This window comes from Octopus sinensis, linkage group LG7 (genome assembly GCF_006345805.1).
Source record: "Octopus sinensis linkage group LG7, ASM634580v1, whole genome shotgun sequence".
Classification (NCBI taxonomy): Eukaryota; Metazoa; Mollusca; class Cephalopoda; order Octopoda; family Octopodidae; genus Octopus; species Octopus sinensis.
The window spans coordinates 96,912,020-96,928,209 of NC_043003.1; positions in this window are offsets into that span (position 1 = coordinate 96,912,020).

The following is a 16,190-nucleotide window of genomic DNA, read 5'->3' on the forward strand; positions in this document are numbered from 1 at the left end:
GACATCTATTGTCTCAAGCATGGATTTTTCTTTGTGGCAAACGGTAGTGAAAATTGTTTTTTTACAGATCAAATATGTTCAAAATATTTTTGGACTAATTAAAATGTTTATTTAATTCATAGCACTGCTTTCAGTTGACCCCTACACATTATTGTGTTTGATTTTGCGGGATGAACGAGAAGTCTTTAACAAAACAATATAAAGATATTTTCCTCGCCTACCACAGGCTATTTCTACTTCTAGGTATTAACCAACAACAATAAATAAAGATCAAAGTTTACTATTCTAGCATAACGTGCAGGCACGTTCGAGTATTTTAAAAGGATTACACAATTTTTATAGAACTACAGGAAAGCGTGTATCCAGCTAAACAAGTGATGAAGCAAAATCGCCTATTCGTGTTGATTCTCAATTACACGTCTAATGACCATGACAAAATTAAGCAAAAATGTACTACCAATTTCTCTGTGCTAATGTCTTCGCAAAATACTATTTTACTGACATATAAGTCAAATTTTTCGAACCAAAATTTACAAATGATAAGTCGATTTATACTGCAAGAGGACTTTAGAGGATTGAATATTTCATGTGAAATGCAGCAGTATTTAGAATGCTAGTGGCGATGTTTGAATGTTTACGCTACATATTTATACTATATATTACGTCGAATTGTATGTTGGAAAATACGGTATAGAACAAAGGAAGATGTACTCTGTAAAATTAAACAGTTGATTAGGATGCTTATTTGAAGTTTGAAGATTTCAGTTCGGAATTTAGATAAGCATCAGAATTTTCAGTTCGATACCAACCAACAAATCAATAAACAAAGGATATACTTTCATTTTCTTATTTCACAGAAATACGAAAATGAAAATGAGTTAATTAATTAAATTAAATAAACTTTATTTTCAGAATCAGTTTACTTTTGTGAAGCATTCCCTGGTATACATACGTGTGCTTTATTACTTTCTATATCTATGGGTAGGATTGCGTGCACGTGTCTTCTTACCGCTATATAACATCAATTAAGTATAAAATGAACGTGCTTCATATAACCACTTGACATAACAGGTCAGAGTCAAAAACTTGAGACTTCATACTTCCGGCATTTATACGAAGAGTCTTCAGATAATATTGAAGGATTTTCTATTCCACTTACCACTTTCAATATTTTCATGAAGTGGTTCTAGGAGTAAATGCATCTAATGGCCTCTGAAATTTTACTACTTGTATTTCTTTTACTTCCTTTCGGTTTATAATTATACAATGCCTTTCAAATAATGCTCATCCTCATTCTTCTTCTTCTTCTTCTTCTTCTTCTTCTTCTTCTTCTTCTTCTTCTTCTTCTTATTATTATTATTATTATTATTATTATTATTATCATCATCATCATTGCTGTTGTTGTTGTTATTATTTCTTCGATAGTTTCATGCTAATTTCTTCAGCACCGCCTAAGATATATACATCATAGTGTGTCCTTAATTTTTGTAAGGATGAAGGGAGTAAAGCCTCTTCTGGTTACTGTACTGCATCACTTTGTTTTATTATTTGTTCTTTTGTATATGGTACGTGTAATGTGAATTTTATTATCTTATTGGGCATTAATCTTCATTGAGTATATGTTACGTTAGTTGTTCTTTTATTGGGTGTTTAATGTATAGGGTGTATGTTGTGTTTGAAAATTGTTATGTATGAAAATTGCTGATTTGGGCCTTGCTACAAAATTAATCAATAATGTCTTGCTCAGGATGTAGGCTTCTCCTGGCAGAGCTATTTTTGGACATTCTGTAGTGTTCTAAGTTTTGGTATGATTTTTATAGATTTGCTCATTTTTTATCATACCAAATGCTCCAATAATTGTTGGTACTGTCTTCACTTTTATGCCCCACATTTTAAATATTCCAGTTTCAAGATCCTTCTATTTTGAAAGTTTTTACATTATTATAGCGCAAGTTTGGTCAGAAGAGATTGAAATCTCTATGAGTGTGCATATGGTTTTTCCAATCCTTGATTACTTTGTCTGACGGGTTTGTTTTGATCACTTTGCCAAACTTGGAAGGACTTAGCCCAGATGACTGTAGCCAGGTCGTTGTCTCGTACTGTATTTGGTGCATGTGTGAACCATTTCTTGTATGTTTTCCTACTGAAGGGATGTAATTTAGCCCAATGGGTACAGATGTCCACTCGACCACGTCAGTGTATATATTCAAATTTGGCAAAGACTAGGATACTAAAGATGATGTGGTCAACAGTCGTATTGTACCGGTTTGAATCTATTCTGATGTTAGGATCTATTTTTTCATTATTTTGTCCTTATACGTGACTAGTTTTGTAGTGGTGGTGTATAACCAAAATCAGTCCTTCAGTTTGTGGTTTTAGCTTGGAGCTTTTCAGCCAGTCTTGCTTTTGACTTTGGCATACTTCTCCTCTACCGAGCGTTGAAGAATATTGGTCGCGGACTGGTTTTTCTTTCCGTTTCGTCCTTAGCATGATTTGTATTTTTCTTTTCATGCTGTTGTTTTGCCTCTTTTATCATCTCTATTACATTGCTGTATAAATTTATTATCTCAACCTAGTTTGTTTCTGCTTTTGTACTTTGTTGATTTCTTGTGTATTCCGTCTTCCTTTATTTCTAAATATTTTCCGTGTCCGGCTGTTGTTATTTTATTTCATAGTTGTTTTCTATTTGTATCAAGCGTTGAACTCCTTCTGTGTGGGGTAGGTACATTCTGTCTATACCTGCTTTTGGGTGGTGATTTCGATACGCTGTCCGTAGTTTTCTTGCTTCTCCGTGTAAATTTTCAAATTGAGTCTCTAGTCTACCATTTTGAATTTCTTATATATTACTGGTATGACTGGTGTATTTATACCTATTATACCTAACAGTACCATGGAAGTGTTCTTTTGGAAAGGATGTGTAAGACAGCTTCACAACCAGTATTGGTTTGTTCTATTATCTCCGTGTTCGACTAAATATATCGAAAGAATAAGTACTAGATTTAAAAATAAGTTTGATAATTATTGATTTGTTTGATTAAACCCTTAACGGCGATGCTCCAGCGTGAGCGCAGTCCAAAGACTGAAGCAATAAAAGATATAAAGATAGAGATTAAAAATTTGGGGCTTATTTAACAAATGAAGTTATCTTGTTTGTATCTTCTTTCATATGATCTGTATATATCAACATATTTTGTTTCTATTTCAATAAGAATTTTCCGATCAACAAATTTAATTGTTTTCTTTCGATATGACTAACTGTGATTGAGCAAACAAATGGCGTATATGTAACCGACTTACAAACGAGTAGCGATGACTGTTTATCTGTGATTTAGACAAACCAATGGAGACTTAGTTGTTTGCGTAATTCTCGCACCCTTTTCATTCAACAACAACATCAACAACAACAACAATAATCTTACTCTTTTACTCTTCTACTTGTTTCAGTCATTTGACTGCGGCCATGCTGGAGCACCGCCTTTAATCGAGCAACTCGACCCCGGGACTTATTCTTTTGTAAGTCTAGTACTTATTCTATCGGTCTCTTTTGCCGAACCGCTAAGTAACGGGGACATAAACACACCAGCATCGGTTGTCAAGCAATGATAGGGGGACAAACACAGACACACAAACACACACACGCTTATATATATATATATATACATATATACGACGGGCTTCTTTCAGTTTCCGTCTACCAAATCCACTCACAAGGCTTTGGTCGGCCCGAGGCTATAGTAGAAGACACTTGTCCAAGGTGCCACGCAGTGGGACTGAACCCGGAACCATGTGGTTGGTAAACAAGCTACTTACCACACAGCCACTCCTGCGCTAATAATGATAATAATAATAATAATAATAATAATAATAATGGCTACAATAAATTTTCTGCTCAATATGCCCTGATGAAATACCAGGCACTGGTTTTCATGGCTCTGATCTTCAGTGATTGAAAGTGTTAACACGTACATGTTTTATCTTGATATAAAAGATGGGCTACAGCTCAATGCCACATATTTATTTGTCAGTTGCTTGACCTTAACCAGATGAGCATGTCCTTCAGTGGCTGACGATATGTGCATCTCTGATCACGAGCAGAAGTAGTCGGGGTGCATCATAGCCATGTGTTGAAAGGAATTCTTAAGAGCTTTGAATAATTCACCCCTGGAAACAAGACTTAAACAATACCTGTTGTCATAGGTACCTTAGGAATGATAGCAAAAGAGTTTGACTGCAACATAGCTCAGATACCAGGAAATTAAAAAATGGCAGAAATTCAAAAAATAATGTTCATGGGAACTGCTTATATCCTACGAAAAATATTGTCTATGCAATCCCCAAAATATTTCAATCCGTAAACAAAGTCAAAATACTTTTAAATGTACATAACAGCAAATACCTTTTACGGTCATTTTAACATCACCCTATCATCTTATAATAAAATTACTTTTAAAACCAACTTATAATTTACTTATGTTTTGACAGAAATTCTCTAGAGCAATACTCTGTGCAAACCCAAATATATGGCATCCTAGTCATAACACCATCTTGTCTCTTGAGGTCTCTGGGTGAGACTCGGAATCAACTTGTACAAATACAAAGTAAAAGCCAAGTATAACAACAACAACAACAACAACAATAATAATAATAATAATAATAATAATAATAATAATAATAATAATAATAATAATAATAAAATCAAAAATGCTGACAAATAATTCAAGCACCATACTGAGGCTGTAACTAAGGGAAGAAACGTAACGATTCTTTTGGGCTTTCCAGTACAGACAGACCAGACCATCAAAGCTAATAAACCAGATATTGTTGTGAAAGACCAAAACAATAAAATATGTTCATTGATTGACATGAGCATGCCTTGTGGTCACAAAGGTTTGCTGATTGAAATCAAAGCAGTGTGGCGTCTCAAGACAGTTTCAATACCAGTGATTGTAGGAGCACTTGGAATGATCAAAAATGGAACTGACAATTCTTTGTAAAAACATAAATCCCAAAAAAGAAGCTACACTCTAAGTTATAAAGCAGTACATATTAAAGTTAGATAAGCCCGGTTTGTGGGATTAAATTAGGCTTCACGTCCATAAAGGACTTAGCTTTATGGCGTATCATTAGATCCCAAAACCTGTTGGCTTAAGGCCTAAGGTTTTGAGATCAGATGATACGCCCTAAAGCTAAGCCCTTTATGGACGTGAAACTCAAGGTAATCTCACAAACAGTCTTAGCTTTAACATATATATATATATATATATATATATATATATATATATATATATATAATACAATAGAAATGGTAAATAATTTTTCAGTGGTTTTTCATATAACCAACAATTATTTACCGGTAAATTTCGGTATGTAAATATGACAAATTCATCGTCAGGAACTTTTGTAAAGTTCAGTATATAGTCCCACTATCTGATGTCGCTTGGTCAGAGGTGAGGGCTTGTGGCATTTGGTAAATCTATCGAATATAGTGTTGACGAAGGAAATCAAGCTATTTTCGAGCTTGTGATCTAGAAACATGTTCACTATTAACGGTAAGAGATTGTTTTCGTTTATTCGCTACTCCGATTTTGCGTATGTGAATCGCGGGGTCCGTCGTATATGGAATCTCCACTTATAGAAAATGGAAAAAACAGTCTTTGACTGCCATTTCTAATTCCTTCGGTATGCGGCGAAGCAGCCTGTTGCTTGCCCTTTTAATTATTTCATATATATATATATATATATATATATATATATATATATATATATATATATATATATAACCAGTCTTAGCTTAATATATATATATATATATATATTAAAGCTAAGACTGGTTATATATATCTTTCAAGCCTACGTTTTTCAACAGAAAAGGATGAAAGGAAAAAATGGAGAGAGAGAGAGAGAGAGAGAGAGAGAGAGAGAAAATGATCAGTATACATGCATCTCTCTCTCTCTCTCTATCTATATATTATATATATGTGTATGTATGTAAATATATGCATAAATGTTTGTGTGTGTGTGTGTATTTGGTTAAGTAACCCTGAATATGTTTTGCCAGAACAGGAGTCATACTGATCACGACTTCAATGCGGATCGAACGATAAAGAATCATCACACAAACAGTATAATTTGATTCTAACCGTATTCAAAATGGTAACTAGCATATCGTGCTTGTACAGCTATATGAAACTACCGAGGTTTAATTTAACGTTGTCGATTTAACTAATTCAAGATTTTCCTAAGCATAGCAAGCGAATCCGTATATTAATCTTCACTGATCTTCTTTGCTTTTAAGAGTAGCATTACCGGTTCTGATTTCCAATATTGCGATCTTCATGATCGTGATCAATGCTATTAGTTACCAAAACCAGCAGTTACATTTAATTATCATGCCAAAATTAAAGTATAATTCCTGAGTCCTTGTCAAATTTATTTTCAATACGCATATAAAATAGTATACATACATAAATCTATATGTATATCATATGTACATATATCTATATAAAATACGCACAGACACACACACACACATAGACGCACACACAGATACGCACACAAACACGCACACATATTCAATTATTCTCTGTTTGCGTAAGAATACGTGAAATGGGATGAAGGGAAATAGCAAAACTTGCAACAGGAATTGGCGATTAAGTTGCATGATTAATAATTAACAACAATAACGTGACAATAGTGATAATATTGAAAGTAATGACTGATAAATTTGGTAATGATGATGATGACGGTGGTGGTAGTCGTGGGGATGATGATGATGATGATGACGACGACGACAACGACGACGATAACGACGTGGATCAGAAATTCTGATCTGTATCCAGTGGTGACCTGATGTCGTCCAGTAGGTAACCATGCTTCCCCAGGCTTCGTGCATTTACACTACCCATGCTTCTTTCAACTCTCACTTTCTGTTGTTGGTGATGGCAGAAGGCACTGAAATGATTAGTGTTTGAACAGTTATATGTTTCTTTATTTTTCTTTATTGCCCACAAGGGGCTAAACATGAAGGGGACAAACAAGGACAGACAAAGGGATTAAGACGATTACATCGACCCCAGTGCGAAATTGGTACTTATTTAATCGACCCCGAAAGGATGAAAGGGAAAGTCAACCTCTGCGGAATCTGAACTCAGAACGTAACGGCAGACGAAATACTGCTAAGTATTTCGCCCGGCGTGCTAACGTCTCTGCCAGTTAGCAACAAGGCTGTATACCTTCCACTATATTCCTGGAATCTCTACTGCCCAGTATCTCAGGTTTCACTTAAATCAAGACTTTCAATACCATCCCAACCTTTCAAATCTTTTTTCAAATCTTTTTCAATTTTTTTTCAAATCTTTTTCAATTTTTTTTCAAATCTATTTTCCTTTCAAATCTTTTTATCTCTATTAACTTGTAAACCCTGCCCCCACTGAAATCGCACATTTCATCAACCTTCAAGTTCTAGTGGCATGTTTGAAATTTTTATTTGGCTCGCGTTGAGAGGCAAACATGTTAGGAAGTTGTAGTTCACTTTTAGTATTACACTAACGGATAAGATCCGTAGAGTTGAAACACGCTACAGATTTTAAAATATATTCCTTATATGAAGTGTGTTTAAAAAGTATCCGACCTTTGGACATAAAAGAAATTGTACATTTCATAAATTTTATTTAATCACCTTCAAAATACTCCCCTTGTCAGTTCACACACTTCTTCCACCGATTCTTTGGAATGCCTTCTCTGGAATGCTATCGACCTCCACCGTCACCTTCCTCATTATTTTCTCTCGCGACCCAAATCACTTCCCCTTCAGCGTGGTTTTCAATTTGGAGAAGAACTAAAAGTCACACGGCGCCAAGACGGTGGGTGAGGTTTAGGGACCGATTGAACAAGTGATGTGTTTATTTACATTATTTGTCCTCATCTTGTTTGTTGTTAACACAGCGTTTCGGCTGATATATCCGCCAACCTTGGAAATTTCGAACCTGAGTTATAATTACTAATGTATTTTCCGATGATATTATTATTATTATTATATTATTATTATTATTATTATTATTATATTATTATTATTATTATTATTATCATTATTATTATTCGGATCACTGCTTGGAAACGAATTCGGAATCTTGGGATTAGTAGCCCGCGCTCTTAACCACTATGCCATAGTGGTTATGGAGTGAATTTTAGGGCTTATACATCTAATATTCTCCTATCCTTCCTTAATACCGGTTCCCATATACTATTCATATCTGCACTCGGTCTGCTTAGGAGGTTGTGTCCTAGCATATGTGCTACTTCTTTTAGTTTTCGTACTTTCCAGCCGATATACAGCCGCCTCCGATCGGAAGAGGAGCGGCCCGTTTCGCCCGTTCCGAGTTCGAGAGTAGATCGAGGCCGTCAACGTCCCGGAGCCTCCAGTCGTTAACTTTACCGGACAGAATTGCGTGTCGTTCTCCCGCTGGCGCCAGCTATCTTGAGGGAAACTTTGGAGGGAACCAGCTAATAGACGGCTCGATTGGTCTTTTGCCCCTACACCCGGTTCCAACGATCGATTTGCACGTCAGAGGTGTTTCGGACTTCCACCAGAGTTTCCTCTGGCTTCGTCCCGACCGGGCGTGGATCGCCATCTTTCGGGTCCACGGCCTCCTGCTACACCTGAGCTGCATGGGATGGAGTACACGCAGCCTTTGGTTATATTCTCTTCTATTGGTGGTTTTACACGAAGGAGATATTTGCGAAGTGTTGTATTACTCTTGAATACTTTCCTGTTGTCATATGGGCCGCATATCTTTTGTATCTTATCGAAGAGGATAAATAGGGTATAGCTGATCATGTATGAAAAAAAAAAAGATAGTTGAACGTGCATCTAAATGCAGTCATTGCAGTGTAGTATATACATCATACAAAAAAACAAAAAACAAAAAAAAAAACAAATAAGAGAAATAAACATTAGTTGGTAAAGATACAATATGATGCAGAATACGCATTTCCACCCCAATTCAATATTAGTTATAGTGACTAAATTTATACCAGAATAAAATGCAATAGAGAAGGTAAGTGGAGGTGTAAGTGGAGAAAGCAGGATACAAGAGTAATAACACGTGGAAAATAACTATTCCCATGGTATAAATTTTCAGAGTACATGCTTGTAACAAATGGTGGTACAAAAATAATTCAAGAGCCTTATGCTTGGGACGTTGGTGTAAACTTTTATAATGAAGAGATGATATTAGTTTGTTAAACCATGTGTATTAATATGGTATTCGTACTGTCCCTTTATAAAAGATAAAAATAAACGTCTAGAGAATTTGAGCTTAATTTGAGCGATAAAGTGTAAAGTCTTCTATCGTCTTCTTTCATCGCATCCATATTCATTATGTGAAGGTAAACCCCCGAATCTGATATAACTGATAATGGTCTTATTTGGCAGCAATTACTCAATAAGAGGCTTTGGTAAATTCACTCGCCGTGAACCAAGTAGAATGTAACCTTTGGAGTACTTTATTTTCATCTGAGAGTTAGAAAAATTGGGGTTTTGTCACTTAAACTAAAGTCGAGCAAAAGAAAAGTATTGAAATGGTAAGGCGATGGTAAGGAAGTTAAAAGCCGAAAGAAACTAATGATGTGCGAGTTGAAGAGGAGGAAATATGAAAATTAAAGTGAGGAGATAGAAAGATCAGCACTGCAAACAAGGCAATATGGAAAATAGATATATTAAATAAAAATGGCGGAAAAGAGGATTGGTAAAAATAGAAGGATCAGTAGACAATGAACAACTTCACCTAAAAAAAAAAAATTGCTATTTGTGTATAAGTTTTCTTTTAGAATCATTCAAATTATATTTTCAAGGCGTAAATACGAGACAGTGTAATAATACTGCAGTTGTCAGATGTTCTAACCGTGTAAGTTCAGAGAAAAACCTTTAAATGATTATGGAAACTGCGTCGTTAGGTTAACCCTTTGCCTGTCCAAAGCATTTTCATAAGTATATCTTAAACGTTCATGCTTGCTTTCAGACATTTAGTTAGCTCTTATTTTATACGTTCTGAGTAATACAAAGCTTTCCTTTCGAAAGTACCAAGTTATTCTAATGGCTGAAAACTGGGAATGTGGATCATATATGATGCATGGACGCCAAGAAATATATCCAGTGTATCAAATATGATAGGCAAAGGGTTAAATTTGGCTCTGCAAATCGCCACGCATTTTTCTTCATATCAAAATTAATAACTTAACTGTGTCCGTTCAAATAAATAATGACACGAGACTCCTACTCATGGTTGAAATAACTTCATCGCCAGTACTTCATGCTTGGAGGAATACAAACATGAAATGAACAAAGCAAAGATTAGTATTTAAGAATTTGTCATCTGTGACTAACAAGTAGGAGAATCAATCTGTGTACGAAGATAAAACATGCAATATTTGCATCATTTCTGGAACGATGGGAATTAGCATTACTACTCGAAGATTTTGGTCAGAAAGCATTTTGCAAGCAACTACATTGCAGCATTACACGAACGATAGGTACCTTGAATAAGATCTTCCTTTAAAAGAAATCTTCCTTTGTAAAACTAATCGAATTCTTGTTAAATGAAATGGATTATACATTGTGCTGCAGTTTAAGTCCTCAAGTTGTCCTTCTTCTTCTTCTTCTTCTTCTTTCTTCTTCTTCTTCTTCTTCTTCTTCTTCTTTTCTTCTTCTTCTTCTTCTTCTTCTTCTTCTTCTCCTCCTCCTCCTCCTCCTCCACCACCTCATCATCATCATCATCATCATCATCGTCATCATCAACATCATCATCATCATCCTCATCATTATCATCATCATTATCATCATCATCATCGTCATCGTTGTTGTCGTCGTCGTCGTCATCATCATTTATTACAATTATTATTAATAGTAATTTGCAGAATTACAAATGCATCGGACAAAATTCTATGCGTCCTTTCTCCCGGATCTTTACGCTCTGAGTTTAAACAAATCCCAAGGAACTCAACTTTGCCTTTCATTCTTTCGTGGTCGATAAAATAAAGTACTAAGCAAGTAATGGAGCCGAAATCAAGTACTGCGAGTTGAAAAGACGGGAGTATTAGAACCAGTGAGAAATATGGGAGTTAGTGCCGCAAGCAAGACAATATGAAAAATGAACATATTTAATTAAAGGAGCAACAAAAGGGGCTGGTACAAATACAGGGATAATAAGCAGGTGCACCTGCTTATTCACATATTAATTTCCTTTGCCGTGGCTATAAGAAAAATCCGCTTCATTGTACCTTAATTTTTTATGACTTGTTAGTGAACCGTTGCCGTTCACATATGAGTAATGACGAACATTCTCATCCTCATAGCCACGGTTGTGGAGCATCAGGTTCAACAACCACTCCACACCACACACTGTAGCCATAGACACCACCAGGATCCTCCCTGTCCGCTACTTGATGTCTACGATCCATCTTCGTCTTTGACGCTGGTGATCCCGTTTTCTGTCAAGAAAAGAAAGAAGTTCGGTAAGAAGGTTATGTTCCACCTGTCTGCACCAACAAAGGAGATGATGCGGAGGTTAGTAAATGATCTCGGTTGGACTGCTGCATACACCAGCGGCCAGTAGCTAAATAACTTTCGTTATACTGATGAAGTGCTGATTGCTACTTCGTTGGCTGAGTTCCAAAGATTGATTGGCAAAGTTACTGAAGCCTGTTGCGATTTTCAGCCAAAAACAAAAGCACCATATGGATCAAGACCCTGGTAGCCACCAGAGAAGCATAGCAGCTTACCATATGATGTCAATAAGTAATATTCCTTTGATTATACCTAATTATTATTGTCTTTTGATTATACTTAATCATGATTGTTTTGTATTACAATCCAAACGTATTTATTTTTTCGAATCCACACTTCATTGTAAAAGGATATGATAATGGAAAACTTGAGAACATACTACGTTTAGTTTCATTTGTCTTCCTAACAGACTTTGAGCTGATTACTTTAGCTGTAGTTTAGGCTCAGGTATAAATTTTTTCGGCTTTTTTTTTCTTTTTCTTCTTTGACACGTAGAACAATTTCTTTGAGGAAATTTTTTATCTCTCAATAATTGATATATCACTTTCCATGCCTTCATATTTCGCAATTATCCTTTGAGGACAAAATAGAAAGTAACAGGCAGAGTTAATAACTGCCTTTATAAATTGATGTTTGATTGATATCTTACTAACGAATCTGAATGAATTTGAATAAACCAATTAGTAAGTTGTCCTATATTTAATTTCCTAGTCCATTTCGCCCCTATTTCGCTGACACAATTCCTTGAAAACAGCAATCTACATGTGATGTGTCAATTTTTAACTATCTTATTCGAGTTGCTTTATAATAGTTATTGCATCTTAGATTTCAGAATGTTTGTCTAGTGTTTTTTTTTTTTTTTAAACAGGTCTCTACGCCTCTTCTATTTAATTGGTTAATGTACTTTAAAATGGACAGAGAATTGAGAAGTGTGATGTGTAAGAATGTTGTATGTTACATACCGGAAATTGGTCAGTCAATCTCTATTTAGATAGGAGTAACACAATTATTAGGGAGGAAAGTAATTTTATATTTAGCATATTTTCTGGCTTGTAATGATCTCCTTTAGTGCAAGGTGTAGATTCAAGGGTTTCAATTATTTTTTTTTATGAGAAACTTTTCCTGTTTATATCATAGTATATTATACCGTTTCAATATATGTTTCAATATTGGTAGTGAACGTAAGGCGGCGAGCAGGCAGAAACGTTAGGCGATATGCTTAGGGTTATTTCGTCTGTCTTTACATTCTGAGTTCAAATTCCACCGAGGTCGACTTTGCCTTTCATCTTCTCGGGGTCGATAAATTAAGTACCAGTTGCGTACTGGAGTCGGTCTAATCGGCTGGCCCTTCCCCCAAAATTTTGGCCTTGTGCCGAGAGTAGAAAAGAATATTTTAAAGGGGGCGAGCTAGCAGAAACGTTGGCACGCCGGGAGAAATTTCAGTCCTTGTGTCTAGAGTAGAAAGGATTATTGTTAATAAATTTTTCTTTGATCTGAGTTCAATTTCCGATGAGGTCAACTTTACATTTTATCCTTTCGATAAAACAAAGTACCACTGAAGTACTGGGGTCGATGTAATCGACTTGTCCCGCTCCATGTCTCAAAATTATGGCCTTGAACCATAATTAGAAAGAAATTATTATGAGTGAATAATGACAGTGAATAACCAGGAGTAGCGAAAAAAATGATTTACAGTATTTCTTCCGACTCCTAACATTCTAAGTTCAAATCTTTCTCAGCTCAACTTTTCATTTTATCCTTTCGGGCGTTGATCAAATATGAATCACATACTGAGATCTGTGTAATCAACTAATATCCTATACTTAGTTTTCTAGTCCTGTGCTCTAGCTACAAATAAGTCAGAAATGTTTTTCATTTTTTTTCAACTGTAATTTTAAGGTTCCGTCGTCATATTTTAAATTGACTGAGAATTATCTCCAAGAATCATCTCCACTTTTCTAAACGTAGTCTTGAGTATCTTTTCTTCTATCGTATCACTTCTTATACCTTTTCTTGGGTACCTTTTCTTCTGTCGCTATTTTCTATATTTTACATAGTTTCTTGTAAATCCGTTATGGATTTGCTTAGAACATTTCAATATGGCTCAGTGGTTGCAGTGTTAGGGTCACAATCGTAAGGTCGTTGGTTCCATTTAAGGTTTGGATGAGGCTTTATGTGTCCTTCAGCAAGGCACTGCATATTATGTTGCTTTAGTCTATTCATCTGAAATGAAAATCAACTGAGTGCTATTGCAGCTCTCTCTCATTTCAGCTATCGCGTCCTAGAGTCTCCGGATTAGAAAGGCATGTCAAGCAATTAGTGAAAGCATGGTACATTCTACCAAATCATACACACCCAGTTTATCTATCTATCTATCTATCTATCTATCTATCTATCTATCTATCTATCTATCTATCTATCTATCTGTCTGTCTGTCTGTCTGTCTGTCTGTCTGTCTATCTGTCTATCTGTCTGTCTATCTATCTATCTATCTATCTATCTATCTATCTATCTATCTATCTATCTATCTATCTATCTATCTATATACATTGTAGCTGTCTACTCCTTATGCAGAGTTTGACCACCTCCTGTACCTACACGTTAGAACCATCATGACATCTGATGTGGCTTTTTAAACCAGACAATGTTTTGAAAAGACACCCGCATACATTGCATATCCGATTTGGACCATCAAGATCTTCAGTTAAGTTCTGATCTTTGTGGATCTTAAAATGTCTTTTAAAGCCTCCGTTACATTTGCAGACCTTCCGGCATACATTGCATTGAAAGGTGTGTACCTACATATAGGCAGAGTAGTTGGTGGAAGTTCGTTTTCCATGGGCTCGCAAATGAAATTTGAGCCCAGAAAAAGAAAGGCACGGTCTATCACAAACTGTGCATCTACATACATGCATTCTTTTACTTGTTTCAGTCATTTGACTGTGGCCATGCTGGTGCATCGTCTTAAAGGGTTTTAGTTGAAGAACTGGACCCCAGGACTTATTCTGTGTAAGCCTAGAACTTATTCTATCGGTCTCTTTTGCCGAACCGCTAGGTTACGGGGACATAAATATACCAGCATCAGTTGTCAAGCGATGGCGGGGAAACAAACACAGACACACATTCACATAAATATATACGACGGGCTTCTTTTAGTTTCCGTCTACCAAGCCCACTCACAAGGTTTTGGTTGGTCCCAGGCTATAGCAGAAAACACTTGCCCAAGGTGCTACCCTGTGGGACTGAACCCAGGACCATGTGGTTTGAAGCAACACACACACACACGCATACACACATTTCACTAGATAGAGTGTTTTTATTGATCTTACTTTAATGGAACAGTAACCCATACATACATACATACATACATACATACATACATACATACATACATACATACATACATACATACATAAATACATGCATGCATGCATACATACATACATACATACATACATACATACATACATACATACATACATACATACATACATACATACATGCATGCATGCATACATACATACATACATACATACATACATACATACATACATACATACATACATACATACATATATATGTGTGCGTTGATATAATATGGTTTCTCGTCCACTTGTATGTTGTTGCCGGCACTGTAGTACTCTTGTCGCCACTACTATGTTGTGGCGGTATTCCGCGTCTTCTTACCTTTAGCTGGTCCATCGTGTTTTCGCTAATAGCTCCGCTAAACAATGACTTTGAAACGTCTACCTTGACGGTAACTCGAACCCGTGTATAACACATAACTGACACTAGATGCAACTGAGAAACTCTTACTATGTATGTGGACAGATAGGTAAGAAGGTAGGTAGGTAGGTATGCATACATTCATGCATACATAGATATATGTATGAATATATCTATGTGCGTGCCTTTATGTTTCTGTTATGTCTGTCTATCATCATCATCACCACCACCACCACCACCACCATCACCGCTTGATAACCGGTGTTGGCTTCTTTACGTCCACCTAATCTGGCGTTTCTGTAAACAAGAAGCAGATAGAGTAAGTACAGGGGTCGATTTATCTAAGTAAACTCTTGAAGATGATGCCCCAGCATGACCACTGTTCAATGAGTAAAACAAGTAGACAACAGAATGCATTGGTCTATTAGGAGTATTTATCTTGAAAGAGATTTACTACAGCGAAGGTCTTTGTCAATAGCTTTATTTTAATCATCGCTGATTACTGCTTTAATCACTTTCTTGAATAATTGTATTAACTCTGTTTCCCTAATTACTCGCTTAGAGTCACCTTTTATGAGGATCATCGTGTGAACTGCTTATTTTTACAGTTTATTTTATGTGAACATTTGGTTTGATACGACAGTCTCAAGTAGATGGAAATATTATAAGATAGTTACTCTTTTAAACTTTTACTTGTTTCAGTCATTTGATTGTGGCCATGCTGGAGCACCGCCTTTAGTCGAGCAAATCGACCCCAGGACATATTCTTTGTAAGCCTAGTACTTATTCTATCGGTCTCGTTTACCGAACTGCTAAGTTACGAGGACGTAAACACACCAGCATCGGTTGTCAAGCGATGGAGGGGGAACAAACACAGACACACAAACATATACACACACAT